Below are 27,411 nucleotides of genomic sequence, written 5' to 3' on the forward strand. Positions count from 1 at the left end.
CACACATTAATCTCACTCCTGCTCCTGTATTAAGCTCTTGTGAGGGAGTATTTCTGAGACTGAGGCCCAATCTTTTAATATATCTCTTAATCTTTTATGTGCAGCTTGCAGAACCTCGTCTCTTGTTATGCCCATCAGCGGGTTCAGAATCACTACTCGAGACCCAATTGTTACCGAAATATTTGGCTTGAGAAAAATGGTCACTGGCCCATTTCCTTTGGAGTTCTGAAACCGTGCACGTAACCAGTCAATTAGGGACGATTAAAACAATGGTTTTCAAACTCTTTCTTCCCACCTTAAGCAATCCCTTACTAATCACAGAGCACCGATGGCATATGGATTACTTAAAGTTGGATATGAGTTGAAAGAAAAAGGTTGAGAACCACTTCCCTAGGCCTTCTTCACCACCCTACCTACTTACATGGCCACTTCCCATAGCTTATGGTCCAGATCCCCCTGCACATCAGTGCTTCCCATCAACTGCATACATTCCCCTCACATTTAACCTCCTAAAGCGCCATGCGTCATACTTGTCCAGATTAACTCAATCCACCATTTCTCTGCCTATATATGTAACTCTTTGATATCCCTCTACACTGTACCTAACTCTACAAATCTTGGTATCATTTGCAAACTTACAAACCCACCCACCTAATTTTTTTATGTCTGTCAATTATTTTTATATCATAAAAACAGGGGACACCACATCAATCCCTGCAGAACACCACTGGCCGTGGTCCTCTAGCCAGAATAACATCTGTTCACCACTCCCCTCAACCTTCTATCATCTTCTAAAGGCCAGCCAAATTTTGTGTCCAAACCACCAACTCAGCTACTCACATGTCTGTCCACGGCCTCATGTATCATCCCATCAGGACCACCCAAATATTGAAGGAATGACACCTGACTTTCCATCTGGGCCCCCCCAGCCGGATGGCATTAACATCGACTTTGGTTTCTGCTAACCTGTTCTCCTTTTCCCTCCCTTCCCTTCCCTTCCCCTTGTCTTCTTTCCCCCAGCTCTCCACCCACTTCCCTCTATATTCATAGAGCCATCCCTCCTCCCCCTGCCTGCTGCTGTGCCCCCCTCTCTTCTCTACCTATTCCCTCCTGCCTTTGGGACAGTGCTCCTCCCTCCACTCCTCCCCCTTATCTTTTTGTTTGGATGCCTGCCAACATTTTGTCCATACCTTGATGACAGGCCCAAGCCCAAAACATTGATTATTTATCTTTACCTTTGTGTTTTCACTTTTATGATGTTTACATCTGTGCCCTCATCAACCATCTTTACCTCCTCCTCGAAAATTTCAGTCAAATTGGTAAGACATGATCTGCCTCACAAATCCATGCTGATTATCCCAAATCTTACCACTTTTCCAAATGTACTTGGATCTGAGGAGGCAGCAAGAAAACTCAGAAAAGACTGTCCAACAGGCTTTATTCCAGTAAAAGTCTGAACACCAGTTCAAGCCTTGGTGGCTCCCTGTGTGACTGGCTCAGGTGGGGCTGGCTCAGGTTTATATTCAGGTTGGCTGATTGCCAGCCATCCAGGTGGGGTCACCCCTTAGGTAGTCTTCCTGGAGGTTCAGAGATCGCCCCCTGCAGTAGGCTGGTGGTCGTATCACCACAAGGTGAGAAGCAAACTTTGTAAATATCTGCTCTGGATCATTTTTCTCCACCTCTGTAAGCTCCCAGCTATTAAAAAAGTCAAGCCCTCGCTCCCCCGTCCAGAGAAATATATAACTGACCTTCTCCTCCGATATCCTTTCCATGAGTTTCCCTTACAGGCTTATAATATCCTGGATTCTTCCTTTTCCCTCTTGAACAAAGGCATAATATCAGCCACTCCCCAGTCCTCTGGGACCCCTCCTGTTACTCATGAGGATGCAAAGATCTTTGTCAAGGCCCAATAATCTCTTCAGTCACCTCTTGCAATAACCAGGGATATATCACACCAGGCCCAGGGGACTTGTTCACCTTAATGTTCCTTAAAAGACCTAACACCACCTCTTTCTGGATCTCAAAACATATGAACATTCTCTACTGACCTTCTCCTTGATTTAAAAGTACTCATTTAGTACCTCACCACTTGCTCTGACTCCAAACAGAAATTCCCTCGTTTGACCTCTCCCAAGTCATCCTCTTGTTTTTAACATAAGCATAAAATGCTTGGGACTTTCTTTAATTCTGCTTCCCAAGGTCATATCAAGGCCCCTTTCAGCCTTTTAAGCTGTTTTTTTTACCCCTTCCTATTCCTCTAGGGCCCCATCCAATTTTAGCTTCCTAAATTTTGACCAGATCAATGACCTTTCCTGACATCCAACATTATTATTATTCTCTTTATTGTTTTTTTAAAAAATAAATTTGGGGCATTTTCAGATGAACTGTGCCCTTTGAATACTTCTCACCTTGAAAAATTAGAGCAGAGGTTTATAAGTTAAAAAGATTTTTCAAGCTATTTGATAACATGAGCCATCTGGCCTTTAAATTTATTTTACAGACAAAATTAATTGAATGATACCTGCCTTGGCGTGAGATTATTTCCACCACAAATTCCAGATTAAATATAGATAATCCTCACTGTCGACTTCCTAAATGAGAAAGCTACTTTTCTGCAAGAAGACTGGCTGCCCATCTCCCATCTTATAAGAACGCAAATTGGGGCAAGTGTCGGCCTTCTGACCCGTTGAGCCTCAGTAAGATCATGGCTGATCTGGCTGTGGACTCAGCTCCATCTAGCTGCCTTTTTTCCTATAACCTTAATTCCCCTTCTATACAAAAATATATCCAACCTTCTCTTAAATACATTGAATGAGATAGCCTTTACTATTTCCTTGAATTCTACAGATTCACAGTTCTCTGAGAAAAGCAGTTCCTCCTCATTTTTATCCTAAATTGACTCCCCTGAAACTTGATGCTGAGTTCCCTAGTTCTGGTCTTATCTCCCAGTCTCACCTTGAATGGGATTGTCTCTGCTTCACACCTTTTGCTACTTAACCTCTGATTGCTTTCCTGGTTTAAGAAGGCACAACCAGTAACCACAGAGACAAGACTGAGGAAATGATGGACAGAAGAACCTTGCTGGCCCAGATCCAGGTATAGGAATGGCGGGATGGGAGAGGTGGCTTGACCTTTATGGCACAGGACCATGAGGGAGGAGTCATAGGGTATGAGTCATCTGTGGGCAGGCCAGCTCCATACATACAGCAGACAATGATAACTATATACAATGGAGGAAACATATCACCACAGTTACATTAAAGGGATATTAGTCTGGGGAGTCATACTCTTCTGGGTGTCTCTCATAGCTAATTATAATTGAAACACATTTGTTTTTATGTATTTTGTTGAAATTAGTCAGTGAAAGTTTTGACTATGAACATCAAAATGCTCTCAAGGTTCAGTACTAAGTATTTTGAGATCTGTTTTTGTTTTCTATTTTGTTAGTTCTTTGTTCCACGGCCTTTGATCTTATTTAAGCCAAGGCCTCACACATCACAAGAACATTTACATAATTACCCAATAAAATTACCTAGGTTCTGCACTTGAAGCTGGCAGCAAACCAAACAAATAGCAAAGGAAAAGAATCATATGGCAATAAAATTTACTGTGCCCCCCCCCCCCCACATCCCCTGATGATCTCCTCCTGTCCGCATCTGAGGATGGCATCCATGCTGCCTTCAGAAGAGTGAAATCTGAGGAAAGCATCCAGCCCAGATGGAGTACCCGGCCAAGTATTAAAAATCTCTGCTGACTGTGGCTCGATCAATAAGAACAAGCAGACACAAAGCTAGTAGTCAAAGGCTTTAATGTCCAGAAACATTGGGCATATCTCCACATATTGCAGGCCCAGGTCCAAGGCTGGTATGGAGGGAGGAGACTAGGGCTACCAAGCTTTATTAGGGGATCTTATGGGGAGGATGTTACATGGACGGAGGTGGGCCAGCCTGTACAGTCACAATTTTGTATTGAACTTGATACATGTATCTCAAAGTTCAGATTTATTGTCAGAGAACATATATGACATCACGCAAAACCTTGAGGCATACATGAAGAGGGCACACCAACATGTCTACTTTTTCTGGGAGACAGAGGAGATTTAGTCTGTCATTGGATACTCGATCACACTTCCACAGGTGCACCATGGCGAGAATCTTGACTGCGTGAATCGTAGCCTACCTTGGGAATTTGACTGCCCTCGGGATGCAGAAGGTAAGAAACGTAGCCAGGTCCATCACAGGCTCTGACCACACCCCCCCTCCGCCCCCGCCCCCATCCACCATCCATTGCAGACATCTATGTGAGGCGCTGTCTCAAGGAGGCAGCCAACATCATAAAGGACCCCCATCACCCTGGTCACAACTTCTCATTAGTACCTTCAAGCAGAAGGGACGGGAGCCTGAAGATTAGCGCCGCTTGGTTCAGGAACAGTTTCTTTCCAACAGCTGTCAGGGTCTTAAACATCTGCTTGTTACACTGATCAGGGGCTGCTTTGACGCCACAAAAGGACTGTCCACACTATTGTTAAGATGCTTTTTTTGTATTAGGATTCCTGTGAATATTTATTATCCATCTCATGTATTCATTGTTCCTTTTAATTTATTTCAATTAGTTCAATTTTTTTAAAAATTTAGACATACAGCGGAGCAACAGGCCATTTCAGCCCACGAGTCCATCTGGCCCAATGTCCACCCCCTTAACCTATACCCCCGGTACATTTTGAAAGGAGCCCCCGGAGAAAACCCCCCAGAGACACAGGGAGAACATACAAGCTCCTTACAGACAGTGCAGGATTCAAACTCTGGTCTGGTCCTGATCACTGGTGCTGTAAAGGTGTTGTTGCGCTAACCGTGATCCCCACCACGCCACCTTCATCCCCCCCTCCATCCTTTTATCTGTCGTAGTTTTTCTTTATAAAGTACCTGTTTGGCTGCAGCAAGTAAGAGCTTGGTGCACATGTGTATGAAACTCATCACCGTTCCCTGATATCCAAGAATCAGTTAACATTGGCCATGATGTTGGCCAACTGAGCCTCTGCAGCACTCTGGGGCAGAGTATTCCACCCCTTATGAGATCATTGACCTGAGGAGCCAAACCCTTATTGTAAGAGTCCATCTTCTGGGAAAGCATCACTGTGAACGCAACATCCCTGCATCGATCATCCTCACCCCCTTCAAAATTCTGTGTGGCATTTTTAATTCTTCCAAATATCAGGGTAGCAGACCGTTCTGCTTAAATTCTCTCATCGGACGAGCTCCTGGTCGAGGATCCATCTGGAAAATGTTCAATACACTCCCTCTTTGAGAAACAGATCCTCCCAAATGGATGAAGTCCGCAATACTTCCACAAGAACCGTTTTGAAAAGGTTTGGAGTTGGAAGATTCTGCTGCTTTGCCTGAAGGTTACCCTCTCACTGTGCCTCAGTATCGCATACTTGCACGCTCAGCTCTTTTTGAAGGTCTCGACTTGGAATAAATTACATCTGCTGACAAGCTGAACATCCATCCAAACTGGTTAATTAGGTCCAAGTCAACATGGACCAGAAATTTGCTCTGTCTCTGCCAGTTGTAAATAACAATGATCCTTACACTCAGCAAATGCTATCAGCAAAATAATTCCCTCTCCTCTCACCTGAGTAAACATGATAATTCAATTGACAGAATTTTGACAAACTTAACATCGTCAAGGTTATGAAACTCTGAGAAACGTGAAGAAAATCAATGGGGCTCGGCAAAAACACAAAGATTGCTAAATTGTTCACTCGCTCCCTTGGCACTTCAGTCGTTATTATTTTTGAGTGCTTCGCCATGCACAAAGTTCATGCTATGATCAGCCAATTCTGACATCTGTGACACTGTATTTAAATTGAACTAATCAGAAGTATTTCCATCACAGAAGCTCTCAGGCTTGGCCCAGCTCTTCCAATCACAACCAAGTGAGGGCAGGTCAGTCCTGAATGCAGCTGGGCGACCACTGACACAAAGCCAGGTCTCTCCGAAATAACACAGTCAGGGGGTGACACAGAACAGTTCACCTGCTTTGCATTCATGCAAAGGAGGTGCACCTCGGGGCATCCTTGTCAGTTTTACTGGCAGGAGTTTGAAATGAGAGGGAGAGACTGGGAGCTTTAAGAAGGGGGTGTGCTTGTGAATTTAAAAGAGGTAAGTTGGCTGATTGATAGTTAAATGTGGACAGATGAATTGACTAATTACCAGCAGATAACAAGAGGACAGTCAGGACAAGTAGAGCACAATTATGTTGGTGGATGAGGGTCAGAGTGAGGGAAGGAGAAGCCTTGGGCCTTCAGAGGGAACCAAGTAAGATTCCTCTTGTTATTAATTCAGACAGACTAATTGATTAGTGGGCTTGTAATTGAGATTGAATGAAGTTACTAACAACATAGCAATTAAATAAAAGATACAAATTACAACTCATTAAATAATGTTGGGATGCAGGGTGAGGTGATGTGCTGCAGTTGCATGGTATGGGAGCTGGTGGACCCTGTTGTGGATCTCTCTGCAGTAGGTGCTGTTCCTTGGGGGAACTTGGGCTTGCACTTGATGACCTGGAACCTAAGTGTCGAACACCGTGGTTCATCAGGGAGGGAGGTAGTTATCTGCACGCAGTCACGCACATTTGATTAACTGCTTCAAATCAGGTCTGTGGTCGGTGACGAAGCAGGTGGGGGAAATCCAGGAGGTTGTGTTCAAGGGGCCAGCAGGTTGGAGCTTCTTACTCCCTGTGTGGGTGATAGTGGGGGCTGTTGGAGGGTTGAGTGGCCTGACCATGGCCCAGTGATGCAGAGAGCCCTTCTGGAGGAGAGAAGGGAAATGAGGTGGTAGGTAGGGATAGTATTGTCAAGAGAATAGATACCATTCTCTGTAGTGAGGATTGCGAGTCCTGAAGGCTGTGTTCCCTGCCTGGGTTTGGGACATCTCATCTGACCTGCAGAGGAATTTGGATGGGAGGGGAAGATCCAGTTTCATAGACCTATCATTGGTAGGACTATGAAAGAGGTTCTACTGAGGAAATGTGAGCAGCTGGGGACTACATTAAAAAAAACCCAGAATCAATTAAGTAATAATCTCTGGGTTGCTACCTGAGTCATGTGTGGATTGGTACAGGATTGATAACATGAGGGTGTTAAATGTGTGGCTCTCAGACTGGTATGGGAGAAGTAGGTTTGGATTGGTGGGACAATGGCATCAGTGTTAGGGGAAGAGCGAACTATTCCAATGGAATGGGCTCCACCTGAACTGTGCTGGTACCAGGGTCTGGGTGAATCACATAAGCAGGGCTGTGGATCATAGTTTGAGGGTGGGTTGCACAGACTGGAAAAGTGTGGATCCAGTAACGAGGAAAGACGAAGGCAAGCAAGCTAATAATATAAAACGGGATGTCAACAGATTTATCAGAATTTATTGTCATGAAAGTCACAAAATTTACAGGTGCAAAAATTCCAATAAATTACATTAAATAAATTTGTGAGGCCGTTCATTGTCCATTCAGAAATCTAATGGCAGAGAGGAAGAAGCTGTTTTTGTACTGTTGGGTGTTCATCTTTAGGCTTTTGTGCTTCCTTCCTGCAGTGAGACCAGGGCATGGCCTTGGTAGAGAGGGTCCTTGTTGAGAAAGGCTGCTTTCTTGAGATGCAGCCACTTGTAGATGTCATCAATGGAATGATGCCCATGAAGATTGGCCGAGTTGACAACTCTCTGTAGTCTTTTGCTGTCCTGTACATTGGCATCTCCCCACCACACAATGATGCGACTAGTTGGAATGTTCTCCGCGGCCCTCCTGCTAAAATTTACAAGAGACTTATCAACTCTTCTCAAATGCCTCATGAAGTATAGCCGCTGGCGAGCCTGCCTTGTGATTGCATCAACATGGAGACAGCAGAATCAATCTTTAGAGATGGTGACACCCAGAAATTTGAAGTCCTTTACCCTCTCCACTGCTGACCCCTTGATGAAGACTGGTTTTTTGTTCTCCCGGTTTCCCCCTCCTGAAGTCCACAATCAGTTCCTTCCTTAGTGTTGTCAATTTTGAGTGCAAGTGACACCACTCAACGAGCTGATCCATCTCCCTCCTGATTCCCCCTCAATGATCTGATCTATCTCCTACCTGCACGCTTCCTCATTGCCATCTGTGATTCTGCCGATGATTGTGGTGTCATTTGCAAATTTGTAAATGGTATTTGAATTATGCCTGGCTACACAGTCATGGATGTAGGGAGGGGAGAGTAGTGGGCTAAGCACGCATCCTCGAAGTGCGGTGGTGTTGATTGTCAGTGAGGAGCAGCCACTGTTTTCGATTTGTACTGACTGCAATCTTCTCATAAGGAAGTCAAAGATCCAGTTGCAGACGGAGGTGCAAAGGCCCGGATTTGGAAGCTTGCTGAGGGTACGATGATGTTGAAAGCTGAGTTGTAGCCTAATGTACATGTTGCTGTTGGCAAGGTGATCCAGAGCTCAGTGAGATTGCATTTGCTGTGGAACAGTTATGGCAGTAGGCGAATTGAAGCAGGTCCAGGTCTTTAATTAGGCTCAAGTTAATTCTGGCCATTTTATATATAAATGGAATCCTTCTCTTTTGCAAAATTTTAAATTATTGAATTCTTTATTTGCTTATTATCAAGTTCGGGCTTTACTGTCAGAAAATTTTAGATAGATTTGGTGTGACCTGGACAAACTAAATTTGAGATATTAATTGCTGATAAGGGAAAGAAAGGGTTCATTTCTGAAATGCATGCATTATTACAGGAAAAGATGGTTAAGGTTGATTTATATAAAATGAAGGATAAATGGGAGAAGGATTTATCTATTACACTATCTCAGGAGGAATGGATGACTATGTGTGCAGATAGTGTTATGAAATTAATTAATGTGAGATATAGTTTAGTTAATTATAACTTTCTACATCAGTTGTATTTGACTCCTGAGAAGTTGAAAAAATATGGTTTTAGCTCTTCGGATTTGTGTTTCCGATGTGGAGAACAGGCAGGCACTTTCTTTCATTCAGTATGGACATGTGAAAAAGTTAAACCTTTCTGGGAAAGTTTTTGGAAGATTTATTCAAGATTGAACTACAACTTGATCCGTTATTGTGCTTATTAGGTTATACTAATACATTAACGACGGGTTTGCGATTGGCTAAATTTCAAATAGCATTTAAACGTCTGTGATTAGCGGTGACTAGAAAATGTATAGCTGTTACGTGGAAGAATGATGTTGAATTGAATATACATAGTGAACTACAATCATATATTTACTTAGAGAATATCATTTATAACCTACGAAATAATTATTCTTTTTTTGTTAAAATGTGGACTTTATATTTGAAATGTATGGGTTTGGATATAAGATAAATGTTTTTTTTTGTGTGATGTAAAGGGTTGGCACACCACACAGCAACTGATAATTACCAGAAATATGTATTTTGCTCCGACATGGGATGAGGACTGTTGAGGGTGGGGGGGGGGGGGTAGTAGGGGTTTAGTGTTTTTTTAATGTAAATTGTTTTCTATGTATTCTATAAAATTCATAAATAAAATTTTCAAAAAATAATTCTGGCCATAACCAATGTCTCAAAGCATTTCATCACAGTAGATGAGGTTCTACTGGGTGAGTCATTGAGGCAGTTCACTCTGCTCTTCTAGGGTTCTGGTACGATTGATGCCCATTTGAAGCAGGTGGGAACCTCCAACTACAGCAACAGGAGATTTAAAATGTCCGTGAACACTGCAGCTGGTTGGTTGGCACAGATTTTCAGTACTCTGCCACGTACGCCGTCAGAGCCTAACATCTTGCGAGGGTTCACCTCTTGAAAGAAGTTTTGGTATTGGCCTTGGTGACAGATATCACAGGGTCGCCAGCTTCTGCAAGGATTCTCACTGGTACTGCTGAATTCTCTTCTTCAAAGCCAGCATAAAAGGAGTGAAGCATCACAGCCATTTATGATGTTTGGCTTCACCTTGAAGGATGCAGTGGCCAACAATCCCTGCCATTGCTGGCGAGTATTTTACTTTGTTTCTAGCTTCCCTCAGAATTGCCTCTCTGCTGCTGAGATGCCCTTTCATAGGCCATACCTGGAGTTCCTCTAGAGAAGTAAAATGCGAAGGTCTGCAGGCACCATGGTTGAACTTGACAGGTTATTAAGTACTCTGTCTTACCTGCTGAGTTTCTCCAGCATTGTGCTTCTACTGCCAGTAGAGATCAGGATCAGCCATCTTAAACACCATCAACCATGTCCTCAGCAGCATACAAATCTTCAGACATGTATAGAGTAAAAGGGAGGCAAGATTGGATAACAGGCTGCTGGGAAATAACATTGGTGAAGTGATAAAAAATTTTATCTGTGGGAGTGTGGTGGTACACCACCGACCGGCCTACTGCAGAGGGCAACCTCTGTACCTGCAGGAGTGTAAGGGGACAAGACAACACCTGGCTGGCTGCCAATCAGTCGCCTTCAATGGATCAAGCCCCACTCAGTCGGGTGTCAATCACCCTCCGGGATATAAGCCTGCTCCGGCCTCCCGAGGCCTGGCACCGAGTTGCTGCAGCCACAGCCAGCCTAGCTCTGTGGAGGTTTTTGTGGATTAAAGCCTGTTGTTCAGTCTTTACCTTGTGTGTGTCTGATTCTATCTAACAGCACACCACAATTTAATCCACAAAATGTTCCCACAGCTGCCATGGAAAAATTCCTGAGCGCAGGGAGCCTCAAGGTCGACCCACGCTACCCGGAAGCCCAGACACGCTTTGAGATCTGAAAGCACGCGGTCGAGGCAATCATCGAGGCACATGAGGGTGACATCCTGGACTCCAATCAGAAGAGTTTGGTCCTACTCTGGTCAAAGCTGGGTCCCCGCGCCTTCCAGGTAACCAAAGGCTGCTCCACATACAAGAGAGCAATGGACATTCTCGAGAACTTGTACAAGCCCCCCATGAATGTGGTCTGTGCAAGGTACCTCCTCAACACCCGAGCCCAGCAACCCGAGGATATGGTTGAGTCTTACCTGGAACACTTGCGAGAGTTGGCCCGACCATGACTGGCTGAACCCAGGGTAGGTGTAGAGGAGGTCGAGAAGCTGATCAGGGATGCCTTCATCCGAGGGCTACGCTTGAGGGCCATCCAGCAGAAGCTGCTGGAAGTCTACATCTATGCCCTAACCAGGACTGTGGAAGTGGTCCAAACCTTGGAAGCAGCAGCCCTGCACGTCAAAGCCTTTGATTCCAGGTTCCCCCAGGCTCCCTCATGGCTCTCACACACTGCAGCTGCAGCCACAGGCTGAGCTGGGGAGGAAAATATCGCTGCAGCAGGTGCCCGGCGCCCCTGTAAGTACTGTGGGTCAGATTGACGATCACGCCAAAACTGCCCAGCTAGAAACCCGCATTTTTCCCGATGCGGCAAGAAAGGCCACTTTGCAGAAGTGTGCCACTCTAAACCTGCCGGCGGCTCACCAGCCCTCTATGACCTCCTACCTCCCCCCGCGGACTCCCCCACATGCACGTGCCGGACGGCACCATTGTCCCCGCGATGACTTCTGCCTTCCCCGACTTCGACTGCGCAACATCTGGCCCCACCAGCAACCATCGCAGCGTGTGCCCCAAGCATCTGCACCAGGCCTCGCCCTCGCCACCCGCTGAGAACTACAGCGACATCACTTCCGGCTCATGACATGAAGTCACTTCCAGCTGACGTAACGACATCACTTCCCCTGGCACAGTGGACACGGCTGGGAAAGGAGACCAGTAACACAGCGGCTCCCCACGTGCCGTCGCCATCTTGAGCCAGGCAGCGCCTGACACGGAAGGCCCCTGACAACATTGAGAATGACATGGTCAACACGGGCGATGACCAGGCCACCCTACCGACACTCCCCATGCCTCCGGAGGCCATCAGCTACCGCATGCTGCACCTCATGACCGACATCGACATGGTCAACATGGGCGATGACCAGGCTGCCCTATCAATGCTCCCCATACCTCCAGATAGCGACGACTCCAACTCCGAGATGGTCCTGGCCACCACTACACTGACCAGGGACATTCCCCACAATCTCAGGTGCTCGATGATGGACGTGCAAGTCAATGGGCAGGTAACAAAGTGCCTGTTGGACAGTGGCAGCACTGAGAGCTTCATTCATCCGAGCGTGGCCCACTCCCTAAGTTTAAAGGTTCTCCCCACCACCTGCTCGATCGCCCTCGCCACCAAGGATAAGACTGTTGGTACTCTTGGGCACTGCTTGGTCAATATAACAGTGGGAGAGAAGGATTCAGGCTCCTGGATATGCCCAAACCCTGTGCACCACTCCTCCTGGGCCTGCATTTCCAGTGCCACCTGCAGAGTGTCAACCTTGCCTTCGGGGGGCCCAACCTCCACTCACAATCTACTAGCCCCGGCCAACCTGCAGCATCTCCACACTGCGCATCACCCCACCAGTGCTCTTTCCACATCATGTGCTAGACTGCAAGCCGATTGCCACCAAAAGTAGGTGCTATTGCGCTGCAGACTGGGACTTCATCAAGGCGGAGGTGTGGCGTTATAGAGCCCAGTAACAGCCCTCGGAGAGCCCAAGTCCTGGTGGTCAAAGGGGGAAGTAAGCCAAGGATGGTCGTGGATTACAGCCAGACCCATTAATCGGTACATCCAGCTGGATGCCTACCCCCTGCCGAGGATAGCCGACGTGGTCAATGAGATTGTCCGCTACTGGGTTTTCTCCACAATTGACCTGAAGTCATGTATCACCAAATCTCTATCTACCCGAAGGACAAGCCCTACACCACATTTCAGGCAGATGGGCGCCTGTACCAGTTCCGCCGGGTTCCTTTTGGGGTCACGAACAGGGTCTCCGTCTTCCAGTGGGAGATGGATCGCATGGTAGACCGGCACAAGCTGAAGGCAACATTCCCATATCTGGATTTGTAAAAAAACTTTATTTATTCATTCAAAATACAGATAATAAGTAACATATATAACAATAAACAAAGCAGGAACATTATATTTTATATATATTAAAAAATAGAAAGAGAAAAAAAGGAAAGAAACCCCCCCTCCACTCTTTCAGCCAACTCTCCTAAAGAGAGCCATAAAGAAAAAAAAAGTAAAGAAAAGTAAAGCATACATATTAAAATCTAGTCAATATAAATCAAAATGTAAATATTATGAATATAACAAGCACCTATGAATAAAAAAAACTATGGTTATCCGCGAAACATATGTAATTTTTTCCATTATTAAACAATATTTCATCTCATTATGCCAGAAGTCTCAAATTTAATCATTTCAGGTAAAATCATATCTCTACCGAACACATGTTTTACCAAAGATCGAACTTGATAAAAATACGCTTACGCTTAATCGGACTGTTTAAACGCCGAACATTAAAAGTAGCAAACTTCAACTTTGACATATCCACTAATATTACTAAAAACTAATAATATCAATATATAAAGACTCAGATCAACGTAAATAGGCCCTCCAATAGGAGAAAAAGAAACCACAAATTAAAGTCTAAATCAAATGAAAATAAAAAAAAGATAAAAAGAAAAAAACCCAAAATAACTACCGAAAGGTAGTAATCCCTAAACAAAAGTTGGGTGTGGATCACCCACCGGTGGCTGATGACTAGTAGAACATAGAGCAAATTTCTCCCTCCCCAGCCAAACAACGAATAACAACAAGATATCATAATGACATAAAAAGAAAATAAAAATAAAGTTCTTCTATTCATCCAAGAAATTCCAGACTTGGCGACCCCATTTCAAGGAAACAGACTCTTTCCATTCCCATTCCTCCCATTTCTGCCGTTTCTTCCATTTCCAGAACAACCAGATTTTTCTTTAGGAGACAATGGTGGGCTACGTCTTTGTCCTCTTACATCTGGAAATGAGTCAGCAAAACTCATTGCTTCACACTCATTCTCAAAAAACCGAGATTGAATGTCTCCAAAAAACACCTCCAACACTGCCGGATAGTGAAAAGTAGACTTATAACCTTTACGGCACAAAACTTCTTTAACTGGATTAAATCGACGCCGACGCTGAATAACCTCTTGACTCAAATCAGGATAGAAAAACTCTACTATTCTGAATCATTAACGGAGCTTGTCGTTGTCTCGCGTTTTGCACTGCTAAACGAAGTATCGTTTCTCTGTCCAAATAATTCAAACCGAATTATCACGGGTCTTGGTGGTTGACCAGGCAGAGGTTTTCTTCTTAAGGCTCTATGAGCCCTTTCCAATACCAGACCTCCAGAGAATAATTCCTGCCCCAGTATTTGTGGAATCTATTTGGTAAAAAAACGAAGAGGATCTTGTCCTTCCATACCTTCTGGCAAACCAATAATCTTCACATTATTCCTTCTACTTTGATTCTCCAAATAATCTACTTTCCTCTCTAACTCCCTCTCACGTTCTCGCAATTCTTTAATGGATTCTTCCACCTCCAACACTTTTTCTGTATTAGAAGCCACTTGTTGTTGACATTTCAAAAAATCAGCCTAAAATTGTTTAAAATCTTCACAAGATGCTTCCACACGTATTTTTAACTGTATCCAGTTCCAAACTGAGCCTCTGAGACATTTCATTCAGCATAGGCTGAATGATAAGGTTTAGCTGTTTACATTGTAATTCCGAAAAGCTCAGCCCCGCTTTCTCTTGCGTAGTGGCAGAACCAGGTAACTGCAGCTCCTGCTGCATTGCAACAACAGGCAGTTTAACAGTTTTACTGCGGGTCTGGACTCCCAGCGACGGCACTCCGACTTCCTCAGGGAGCCGACGCTGTTCTCCCCCCGCAACCCGTTGTTGCTTCAAAAACTCACAAAAAAGTCCAAAATATTCAGATTGGAGTATATCCTGGGGTATTTCAAGCAATGGAATCGTCTTCTTGCGTGCCCCCTCCGTTAAAGTCGGCAGGCTGCCAGAATCAGGATACACATCGGGGGTACACGCACCTTCCTCCTGAGAATGGGTAATTCCAGCGATGTCCTTCTCCTGGTGAGTAGTAGTTATTTTTTCAGCTCCCACAGGCAATCTCTGTGGTTTAGACTTGAAAGAAAGCAAACCTGAAGTTGTAGCAGACTGTTTAGGCTCTAAATCTTCAACACTCCGAAAATGTAGTTTCTTCTGTACTTGAGGTTTAATCTTTTTACCATTAATAGCCATAACAATTCCTTGATACATTAAACTAAGTTTTAAAAAATTTAAACTTGAAAACAAAGAGTTAAAAACGGATTCTTAAACGTCTGGCCAGAAAGGTCGAGATTACACATCTAGATTCTACAATCTTGCCACGCCCTCGTTCCCATATCTGGATAACGTCACTATCTGTGACCATGACCAGCTGGATGCTAACCTGGAAAAATTCCTCCAGATAGCCACAAGCATCAAGGAGAAATGTGTGTTCAGTACCACCCGCCTCACCATGCTGGGATACATCGTGGCCCATGGAGTCGTCGGCCCAGATCCAGAAAGGATGTGCCCATTAATGGAGTTACCCCTCCCCCCCCCACGCTAAAGGGCCTCCGCAGGTGCCTAGGCCTGTTCTCTTATTACTCTCAGTGGATCCCTCACTTCTCGGATAAGGTCCACCTACTGGCCCAAGCCACAACTTTTCCCCTCCCACCTGAGGTGCAGGCAGCCTTCACCCGCATCAGGCAAGACATTGCAGATGCCACGATGCAGGCTATGGTTGAGGACTTCCCCATTCAGGTGGAGAGCGATGCCTCCGAGGTGGCCCTCGCTGCTACCCTCAACCAAGGGGGTGGGGGCGCCCCGTCACCTTCTTCTCCAGGAGGCACTCAACCATTGAAAAGGAGGCCAAGACGATTATGGAAGCGGTCCGCCACTGGCGCCACTACCTGGCCGGCAGGAGATTCACGCTCCTCATGGACCAGAGGGTCGTGGCGTTCATGTTTAACACTACCCACAAGAGCAAGATAAAGAATGACAAGATCCTGCGCTGGAGAGTCGAGCTGTCAACCTACAGCTACAACATCCAGTAACGCCCCGGGAAGTTTAACGATTCCCATGATGCCCTCTCTCGCACCTGCGCGTCTATGCATGATGACAGGTTGGAGGCATTGCATGAGTCCCTCTGCCATCTGGGTGTTACCCGGTTGTACCATTTCGTTAAGTCCTGAAATCTGCCATACACCATCAGGGACGTCAGGGACATGACCAAGGCCTGTGGGTCTGAGCGGAGTGTAAACCCCGTTTCTTCTGCCCCCTCCAGGCCCACTTTGTAAAGGCTACTCGACCTTTCAAGCATCTTGGCATGGACTTCAAAGGGCCCCTGCCTTCCATGAATCGAAACGTCTACTTCCTCACGGTAGTGGACGAATAGTCACCCTTACCCTTCGCCATCCCTCGTCTGGACACCTTCACGGCCACCGTCATCAGGGCCATGGGGCAGATTTTCACCATGTTTGGCTACCCTGCTTTCATCCACAGCGACCGGGGGTCTAGTTTCATGAGTGATGAGCTGCGCCAGTTCCTGACGGCGAGAGCTATCGCAACCAGTCACACAACAAGCTATAACCCAAGAAGCAACGGGCAAGTGGAATGCAAGAATGGGGTGGTCTGGAAGGCAGTCCTCCTGGGTCTCAGGTCAAAAGGGTGGGCCGTTGAGTTTTGGCAGGATGCCCTGCCCGAGGTGCTCCATGCCATTTGGTCACTGCTGTGCACAGCTACCAATGAGACCCCTCATGAATGTCTGTTTTCATTCCCCAGGAGGTCGGCAACTGGAATGTCACTCCCAGCATAGCTCACGTCCCCGGCACTGGTACAGAAGAAACTGCTGCATAAGCATGTAAGGACACACAAGGCTGAAGCCCTGGTGGAGCAGGTTTCCTTCCTTCATGCAAACCATAACTACGCTTAAGTTAGGTTCGGCAGTGGAAGGGAGGATACCGTCTCAACCAGGGACCTGGCACCAGCAGAAGCACCCACCACACCACGCCACCCTCCAACCCAGGACGACGCAGACCAGGCATACAACCCTGTTCCCATGCAGCTATGGGGCACGCAGGGCCTCCTTGACCACCAGGGCCCCGCTTCAGCCTTAGGAGACAAACTCCCCCCACCCATCCAATATGACCCACATACATCGACCCCGGCCCCCCTGGCCACCCCTCCGTGTGGCACCACACCAGCCACACACACCCCTGCCGCCAGCTCCCCTACTTCCCCTTTGACCAGTGACCAGGAACCAGTCCTATGATGGTCGCCGAATCATCTCAACCTGTACATAATGGGTGTGATTCTTTGTTACTGCCCCCACCCGGGACAATTTTAAAGAAGTGGGTGAATATGGTGGTACACCACCGGCCTACTGCAGGGGGAAACCTTTGTACCTGCAGGAGGGTAAGGGGACAGGACAACACCTGGCTGACTGCCAATCAGTCGGCCTGAATGGATCAAGCCCCACTCATTCAGGTATCAATCACCCTCCGGGATATAAGCCTTCTCCGGCCTCCTGAGGCTTCACACTGAGTTGCTGCAGCCACTGCCAACCTGGCTCTGTGGATGTCTTTGTGGATTAAAGCCTGTTGTACAGTCTTTACCTTGTGTGTGTCTGATTCTGTTTAACAGCGCACCACAGGGAGTCACCAGCATGTGCCAGAAATTTGAGCAAGTCGGAGGGGAGAAGTGAGATCAGTTGCAATTGATGAGGAGTATTTACTGAGAAGATGAAGGTGATCAGTCACCTGGGCCAGACGGACTGCACCCGAGTTCTGCATGAGGTAGCTGAAGAGATAGTGAACACATTTGTGGCAATCTTTCAAGAAAAAAATAAGATCTAAGAACAGAAGTTGTCTATATGACCTGTCGAGTGTTCTGTATTCTTTCATAAGCTTATCCATTCTCCCAATCAGCCCTACTCCCCATGACCTTTAATGGTTATCTGTATAGTCAGGGTATCAATCTCTGCCTTAAATACATCCAATGACCTGGCCTCCACAGCTGCCTATGGCAGCAAATTCCAGAGGTTCACTACTCAAAAAATATCCTTTGCATCTCTGCTGCAAATGTGTGCCCTTCACTCCTGAAATTGTGCCCTTTTGCCCTTGACTCTCCTACCACGGGAAACAACTTTGCCACATCAACTCTGTCCAGGCCTTTCTGCGATGAAAATGCTTCTACGAGGTTTCCCCTCATTCTTCTGAACTCTAAGGGGTGCAGTCCAAGAGCCCTCAAAAATTCCTCCTGTGCTAATACCTTCTTTCCAGGAATCATTCTTCTCTGAACCTTCTCCAATGCCAGAACATCCTTTCTTGTATAAGGAGCCCAAAACTGTCCCCCCTACTCCCAGTGAGACCTCACCATTGCCTCATAAAGTCACAACATAACATCCCTGCTCTAATATCCAATTCCTCTAGATATGAATACCAAAGTTGTATTCCCCTTCTTCACCATCGCCTCACCCTAGAGGTTGGCCTTCAGGATATCCTCCACAAGGACTCCCAAGTCCCTTTGAACATTTGAATTTTCTCCTCATCCATAAAACAATCTGCCCTTTTATTCCTTTGACCCAAGTGAATGACCGTGCTCTTTCCAGCATCATATTTCATTTGCCACTTCTCTGCCCATGCTCCTAATCTACCCAAGGCTCTCCATTTCCTCCTCACTGCTAGCCTCTCCACCTATCCTTGCAGCATCTGCAAACTTAGCCCCAAGAACTGCTGGAGTCAGGAATGGTTCCAGAGGACTGAAAAATTGCAAGTATTACTTTCTGAAGGAAAATGGCAGAAGGCCAGTTAGCCGAATTCAGTGGTCAGCAAGATTCTAGAGCCCATTGTTAAGTCAAGTCACCTTGATTTATCGTTCATACCCACGCTTGCACGGTAAAGATGAGCTAACATTTCTCCAGGACCACGGAGCATATTTACATAAATAGAAGTTCAACACATTTAAAATATTGAGACTTATACTAGTGGTTCTCAACCTTTTTCTTTCCACTCACATCCCCACTTTAAGCATTCCCTATGCCGTCGGTGCTCTATGATTAGTAAGGGATTGCTTAAGGTGGGATGTGGGTGGAAAGAAAAAGGTTGAAAACCACTGTTTTAATCGTACCTCGTTGACTTGTTTTGTGCACGGTTTCGTAACTCCAAAGGAAATGGGCCAATGACAATTTTTTTCAAGGAAAATATTTCAGTAACAATTGGGTCTAGAGCAGAGATTTTCAACCCACCCACATCCCACCTTAATCAATCCCTTACTAATCACAGAGCACCAATGCCATAGGGATAACTTAAAGTGGTATGTGAGTGGGAAGAAAAAATTTGAGAACCACTGACTTATACATTAAAAGTCCACGGTACACAAACCCCATAGGTTCTGGGAATTCAGGAACCTGATGGCTTGGGTGGAAAAAACTGTTACCCAATATGTATGTAAGGGCCCAAGTGCTACAGTATTTCCTACCAGGTGGCAGAAGGGAGAACAGTTTACATGAGGGGTGTGTGGAGTCCTTCACAATGTTTATTGCCATTCACTTGCATCAAGTGTTGTAGACATCCTTCACAATAGGAAGAGAGCCCCCACTGATCTATTCTATTGACTTCACTATCCTATGCAGGGTTTTGCGGTCCGAAGTGGTACAGCTTCCACACCAGGCGGTGATGCAGTTGCCCAGGGTGCGCTCGATATATCCTCTGTACAATATAGTGAGGGTGGGAGATGAACTTTCCTCAGCCTTCGCAGGAAGTAGAGGCGATGCTGGGGTTTCTTGGCTATGGAGCTGGTGTTAAGGGACCAGGTGAGATTCTCTGCCAAGTGCACTCCAAGGAACTTGATACTCATGATGACCTCAATGGTGGAGCCGTTAAAGATACAGTTTGAGTATTTGAAAACACAAGATAAGACAGGCTGAAGGCGAGCATGGTTTCCTTCAGGTAAGATACTACCTGACAAATTTGTTGAAGTTCTTTGAGGAAGTAACAGGCAGCAGAGGGAAAGGAGAATGAGTGGGTATTCTTTACTTGCATTTTCAGAAGGCCTTTGACAAGGTGCTGCGCATGAAGATAGGAGTCCATGGTATGACAGTACTTGCTTGGATAAAGGGTTGGCTGACTGGCTGAAGGCAAAGAGATGGAATAAAGAGGGCCTTTTCTAACTGGCTGCTGGTGACGAAAGGAGTTGGCAGGGGTCAATGTTTTCAAGTTATACATAAAAATGGTCTAGACAGATGATAGAATTGATGGCTTTGTGGCTTGGTTTGGGGATGACGTAAGGGGTGCATAGTTGCTGATGAGGGACTTGATCAGGTTGGGTAAATGGGCAAAAAATTGGCCGATGAAATACAGCACAGGGAAGTGTACAGCCGTGCACTTTAGGAGAAGGAGTGAAGAGGTATATTATTTTCAAAAATGAAGGTCTTGGAATCCAAGGAAGGAAGGCAACTTCAAAGTTCGCATTCATCTTGAGAGGACTAGAATAGAAAAGTTGAGGCTTTACAAGGGGCTAGTCAGACTGCATTTGGAGTATTGTGCTTTTGGCCCCATATCGAAGGAAAGAGGTGCCTATATTGGAGAGTGTCTTGAGGTTTACGAGAATGGTCCCTGAGATGAGAGGGTTAACATATGAGGAGCTCTGGAGATTAGAAGAATGAGATGGGGTCTCATTGAGATCTATAAAATTCTGAGAGGTTAGAGAGAGGGAAGAACATTCCTGATATTGGGAATATCCAGAACAAGGGATCACAGTATGAAGAGAAGGGAGAGCCCATTTGGTCTGAGATGTCTTCATTCCGAGTTGAGAACTTGTGGAATTCTCTGCCGCAGGAATTTTTTGAGGCCTGTTCAAAAGGGAGTTAGCCCTGTTGGTGAAAGGGGCCAAGGAGTGTGGAGAGAGCAGAGAGAGAAGAGTGAGTTCATATGGACAAGATCAGCCATGATCATGTTGAATGGTGGGCCTGGCTTGATGGGCAGATGGGCCTTCTTCCTCAGCATGACAAGAACCATTGAGCTTGTTTCATAATGTTAAGACATTTAAATATTATCTACAATTATATATCTATTTTTCCAAATACAACTCAGACCAAATGCAGTCATTGCCTCCTTATTCATGGTGGATATATTCCAAGCCTGAAACCACAGATAATACTGAATCCTGTACAGGCTATGCAGCACTTAACGTCCACGATACGTTCTGAGAAATAGGATGTTATGCAATGTGGACATTATGTAAACACCATATTATATACTTAGCAAAACTGTATGGCATACTGTAGTGTACCTGTAAACTTTGTATTTGTAGGTAGGGATCAGAGTAGGGACCTATACGAGGCTGTGGGCCATAGAGCAGGGCGGTGGGATCAATGAGCTGACTGACACGGGGCTGTGGGATTAGTGTGGGCAGCGACATGGGGTTGTGAACAGAGAGCAGGGCAGTGGGGTCAGTGTGGGGACTGACATGGGGCTGTGGGGAGAGAGGGGGGCCGTGGGGTCAGTGTGGGGACTGACATGGGGCTGTGGGGAGAGAATGGAGCAGAGTAATTTGTGTGGGAACCTACACAGGGCTGTGACCAAAGAGCAGGGCAGTGAGATTAGTGTGGGAACTGACACGGCGCTGTGGGGAGAGGTGGGGCAGTGGGATCTGTGTGGGGACTGACACAGGGCTGTGGAGAGAGAGTAGGGCTGTGGGATTAGTTGGGACTGATACAGGGGTGTGGGATCAGTTTCAGACCACTGTTGTTCAGAGGTAACTGAAATTATGGAGAGCTAGCCTGTGGATAAGGGGTGGACCACTGTAATTCTGAATACCTGGTGTAAAAGTCAAAATAAATTGTGCCCAATTCAAAAGGCCACAACTAATAGAGTTTTTAAAAAAATATAGTTGTAGCTATTTGCACTGCAGATTACATAATATTTGGAGTTTTAACAGTCGTGCTTTTTTTTAATTTGAGAATTTAAGGATGTGGAAGAAAGGTTAGTGAGGAGATCAGACATCTAGTTATTGAAGAGGTTACTGATAGCACTGAACATCGAAACTCTATTCATATAGAACCACTATGAAATGCATTTGCAATCAAGTTCATTGTAACAGTGATTGTTCTGCAAGCAGTCCAGCTCAACATCTTGTACATAGTACAAGTACGAGATGTAGAGAGTGACCGGATGTGGCAGGCAGCATGAATTTTGTCTTGCAGCTCGTTCAGGAGTCAGGTAACAACAGGGAAGAAACTATCGTTGAATCTAGTCGGGCGTGACCCCACACTCATGTATCATGGAAGAGGAATGAATGTGGGAGTATATCATGTGGTTTGGATTTGACATCGCAGCGTACAAGTCCAGTTGTACGACCCAAACCTTTATGAAGTCGAACAGATTCAATTAAATGTTGAAAGTATGAACACATAGAATGATAATTTTAACACCTCTCGCTGTCCGTAAGGACCAGATAGAGTGTGACAGAAGAGGAGGCAGTAAAGGGAAGGACATAAGCTCAGCAGTTGCACAGAGGAGTTATCCATTATTCAGTAGAAATGAGGGCTGCACAAACAGGATGTTCAGGCCCAAGAAAATAATGTCAGGCCATGTTTTACGTAATGGTCTGAAGTGTCATATACATCCTGATAGAGACTCAATTTAAGGCCTCTCATTTGGCACAGTATTTATTACTGAATATTTATTGTTTTCTTATTTGCACAGTCAATTTGTTCACATTTTTCCTTTGTTCCCTTTTGTCTTTTTTGTATAGGCATCTTTTTTTCCTTGAGTTTACACTACCAATAAGTAGAAATTCTGCCTGGCCTGCAGGCAGAATCTCAGGGTTGTAGGTGATGTCATGCATAAGAACATAAGAAATAGGGGCAGGGGACGACCATCTGCCCCGTCAAGACTGCTCTGCCATTCCGTAAGATCACGGCCGATCTGATCGTTGACTCAACTCCACCTACCCACCTTTTCCCCTTATCCCTTAATTCTTTTTTATGTATAAATCTATCTAACTGAACCTTAAATAAGTTTAATGAAGTCACCTCAACCCGCTTCCCTGGGCAGAGAATTCCACCGATTCACTGCTCTCCGACAATAACTTTGAGCTTGAACTTAACTTGAAGACGTAGCAGGGGTGTGATCTTTGAGTGTGACCCTGTTGTCAGTGAGTGTTTTATGGGATTGTGTGCATTTTCTGGCTCTTGTGATATCACAGTTAGTGTAGCAGTTAATGCAACGTTATTACAGCACCAGCGACCCAGGTTAGAATCCGGCGCTGTCTGTCAGGAGGTTGTTACCATGCTGTACATCTAAAATTTTAAAAAATATATGCTGAAGAGATAATATTGGTGTGGCAAGACTTGTTCCTTTCACGAACAGAACACACGCAATCAGCACTGCTTTGCCCTTGGATGTTTGACGTTTTAAAAATTCAGCAGGTTAACAGGACCTCCTGGCCCATGAGCCCCTACCGCCCAAATACTCTGAAAGGTGAGAGGGCACTGGAGCACCCAGAGGAATCTCGCGAGGAGAATGTACAAACTCCTTGGGCATGGCAGGTGATTCAAGCCCTAACTATGTGAACATTCAGATGATGCATCAGACACAAGGTCTGCACCATAGGTCATTGTAATGATGTCCCCCTCCTCTCCCCCAATAGTATTTAGAACAAGTACCTGGCATTTAGGTGCATAATCAAACCCCTCTTCAAACATTGCCCATATTTCATTCTCCCAATGTGAACATAGCATGGGTACACAGAGGAAACTGTAGATGCTAGACCGGTCGAGCAACATCAGTTTCAAGCCATAACTCTTTTAAATTTAAATTTTGACCTATGGCACGGGGACAGGCCATTTTGGCCCACGAGTCTGTGCTGCCCAATTTATACCCCATTAACCTACACTCCCGGTACATTTCGAATGGTGAGTGAAACTGGAGTCCCCCGGGGAAAACACATAGAGACACAGAAAGAACGTACAATCTCCTTATGGACAGCGTGGGATTCGAACCCCAGTCCTGATCGGTGGTGCTGTAATGGCGATGCGCTAACCGCTACGCCAACTGTGTCGCCCGTCTTTCTGGATAACACAGGTTACAATCATCCAGGCAAATGTCCATTTTTCTGCTTTCCCATCCGGAAGTTGTGATAAGGGCACAGAGGGAACATTGGAGTTGATGATGGCAGTTCATGAGCTGTTGACAGATAGATGATTAACACCAGGCATAATCTTTTCAGTATCTCTGCCCAAAGGCTTTGGAGATGCACAGATGCATATTTGATGCTTGGGGCACTTGCCATCTCTCGCTTGCAGTGAAGGGCAACTCCGTGCCATCTGTGCTCAGCTTTTGCCAAGTGAGGTCTATGCTATAGATTAAGATGAGGCCCAAGTACTTATCTCTGGCAGTGATTAAGTCAACAGAATCAAAGCAGGAAATAGCACTTAATTTTAATTTAATTTCACAGCCCCAAATTAATTATTTTTTCAATTCAGTATCTGCCCCCACATTTCACACTGAGCCTGGTTGATTCTTTTGTTCAAGAAATATGTTGTTGTCCCCCTTCTGGCCTGCAGAATGGATGGCTGGTCCCAAAATTGTCTCACCTTTGCAGAGTGCCTTCACTGCCAACGACTTCCTTTGCAAGATTAGCGGGTGTCATCTACACTGGTTTGGTAGCTCTTTTTAAAGGTATTTTTTAAATTTAAATTTAAAATTTAAGTTTAGACATGCAGCATAGTAATGGTCCTTTCGGCCCAAGAGCCCATGCTGCCCAATTAACTTGCATGCCTGGGATGTTTTGAATGGTGGGAGGACACCAGAGCCCCCAGGGAAAACCCACACAGACACAGGGAGAACGTGCCAACTCCTTACAGACAGCGCGGGATTCGAACCCTGGTCCCGATCGCTGGGGCACGTCCTTGGGGAACTGATTCCTCTTTGCAGGGTATCATCATTATCAAGTAGTGAAACTGAGTGGATTCTTGCTATGTGGGGACTATGTGGGGAGCAAGATTCCATGCCACGGCCCATATTCGATGTGTCATGCTGCAGAGGCAACTCTTTTAAAGTTTAGTGAGCTCAATTTAAGTTGTTTCTAAAGAGTGGTGAGAGTGTGGGACAAGCTGCCAGCTGAAATGGTGAATGCAAACTTGATTTTGAGATTTAGAAAAATTTGGATAGGTAAATGAATGGGAGGGTGATGCACCATCAATCGCTTAGGAGACTATTGTGGAGAAACCAATAGGCTGTAATTCACTTGAGAATGTAGCATATCCCTACTGTCCAGCTGTCCTGCACTGAGCTGCAGGGAGCTGTGGAACAGTCACCTTTGTACAGGAGCCTGTGGGGAGGGGCCACAGGTACAACCGGCTTGACCACAGAAGGGAATGGGGGCTATGGTCCGGGAGTAGGTCAATAGGTGAGGCAGATTAATAGTTTGGTACAGAGTGCATAGGTTGAAGAGCCTGTTTCTGTGCTGAAGATAGACCAGTTCCTTTCAATGTATAAAAAAGTGACACATTCTTATAAAGAACATAGAACACTACAGCACAGTACAGTCCCTTCAGCCCATGGTGGGGTGCTGACCCATTTATTCAAACCCCCAAAAAAACACCATTAAGCACTTTCTAGCTCAACCCTCAATTTTTCTTCCATCCATGTGCTTGTCTAAGTCTCTTAAATGCCCCTAACGTTTCAGCCTCCACTACTATCCCTGGCAAGGCATTCCAGGAACCCACAACTATCTGTGTGTATAAATAAAAATTACCCCTGATATCTCCCCTAAACTTTTTTATTTTCACTTTGCACATATGTTCTCTGGTGTTTGCAATTCCTGACCTGAGAGAAATTTGCTGGCTGTCCACCTTATCTCTGCCTCTCAGAATCATGTAGACCTCTGCTAAGTCACCTCTCATCCTTCTTTCCTCCAGACATAAAAGTCGTAGCTCTGCTAATGAGACATATTTTCCAATCCAGGTAACAAACTGGTTAATCTCCTCTGCACCCTCTCCATGGCTTCCACATCCTTCCTAGAATGAGGTGACCAGAATTGAAGAGAATATTCCAAGTGCGGTCTTTCTAGAGATTTGTAGAGTTGCAACATTGACCTCTCGGCTACTGAACTCAATTCCACCCCCCCCACCCCGTATCCCATGGCAATTCTCCTGAACAATCCTTGGTCTGAGTGGTATCAGGGGATGCCACGCGTTTTACCTGTTGAGGTACACAGCAGGACTTGGTTAACAACTTATTGCTCCTCTGTGCCTGAGGTCTTAAATGATGTGGACAGGTAAGAGGAGGAATATTTTATGAAGTGAAAAGCTTTGTGATTTCTGTTTTGTATTCTATTCCTGATCACCCGCTCCCTTATAATTAAGGAACTGTCTTTCTGTGGGAGATGAGAATATATTGTGTTGCCTGAGTATAGTGAGATAATCTTCAGTATAAGTGAAGCAATCAGGTCCGTTATAACCTTTCCGTACCGGGGACGTGGTTTAAATTCGGCCTTTTTGTCACAATAATAGCGGTTGGCTTTTGATATGAAAGTGTTGTATTTGCTGAACGGATATCACAAAGTTTTCAATTTGTTCCTTTTCCCATTACAGGAAGAAAATACAACCAAAGACAACACTAGTAAAACTTGCAATGGAATTTTAATAGAAAACAGGTTAACATCTACTTTATCTTGCCAATATGTTTAGAAGGTGATTGTTATCTCATGAATAAACATGATTAAAATTTAAATCATGAAACTAGTCTCCTCTAGTCAACAGATCCTCTTTAATATTTACATATATTAATAAATTCTGATGGTGCAAACAGTCTCAGGACATTTTTATGCAAGTCATGGACTTCATGAGCAAATCAATTTACCTCTTAATTTTCACCCCATTGCTAGCCTTGCTGACATGTCCAAGCTTTAAGAAAGTTGAAAACTAGAGGCTTTATTGCAGTTTTCACAGAATCGGAGGAACTACACTGAATGTTCTATCTCTACACACTCCAACCCGACAGCTTCCATTTGAGTGGCTCTCAGGAAATTCGACAGCTGCAGGAATCCAAGAGGTGAATCCAGCAGTTGACTCACTTTAAAGTTCTTACACAAACCACCTTCTGCCCCCCTCTCTGGAGATCTACTTGCAATCTCTTCCTGATTCACAATGCCCTCTGAGATGCTATTTCTCCCTCCTTTTCACCCACTTCTTCCTTTCTCCAAAAATATTTTCATAAAAGAGTACAAGCCTTCTCGGTTGCTGGCCTAAATATCAAGGACTTCTCCAAAGTGAGGTCCTGCTGCTAACTTCTGGCCTCTTGCCCTCTATATGATTCCCCGGTTATTGTCATGCCCGGCCCAAAAGTATCTAGGCTTGTGAGTATCGTGATGGTTTAAGAACTTGAAATTTTTTGCTGGCAATGTTTAAAACGTGATTGTTAGATTGTCTTCAAGTCATTCTCATCTGATTGGGAGGC

The 27,411-nt window shown here is 45.3% G+C and overlaps 1 long non-coding RNA gene across 1 annotated transcript; it reads left to right on the forward strand.

Moving 5' to 3' along the window:
• Nucleotides 1-6,033: 6,033 nt before the first annotated feature.
• On the forward strand, nucleotides 6,034-26,693 carry LOC138752401 (uncharacterized). Its single transcript, XR_011350598.1, has 2 exons — nucleotides 6,034-6,161; nucleotides 26,547-26,693. It is a non-coding gene; the product is annotated as an uncharacterized lncRNA (long non-coding RNA).
• Nucleotides 26,694-27,411: the final 718 nt, after the last annotated feature.

Source organism: Narcine bancroftii, chromosome 2 (genome assembly GCF_036971445.1).
Source record: "Narcine bancroftii isolate sNarBan1 chromosome 2, sNarBan1.hap1, whole genome shotgun sequence".
Classification (NCBI taxonomy): Eukaryota; Metazoa; Chordata; class Chondrichthyes; order Torpediniformes; family Narcinidae; genus Narcine; species Narcine bancroftii.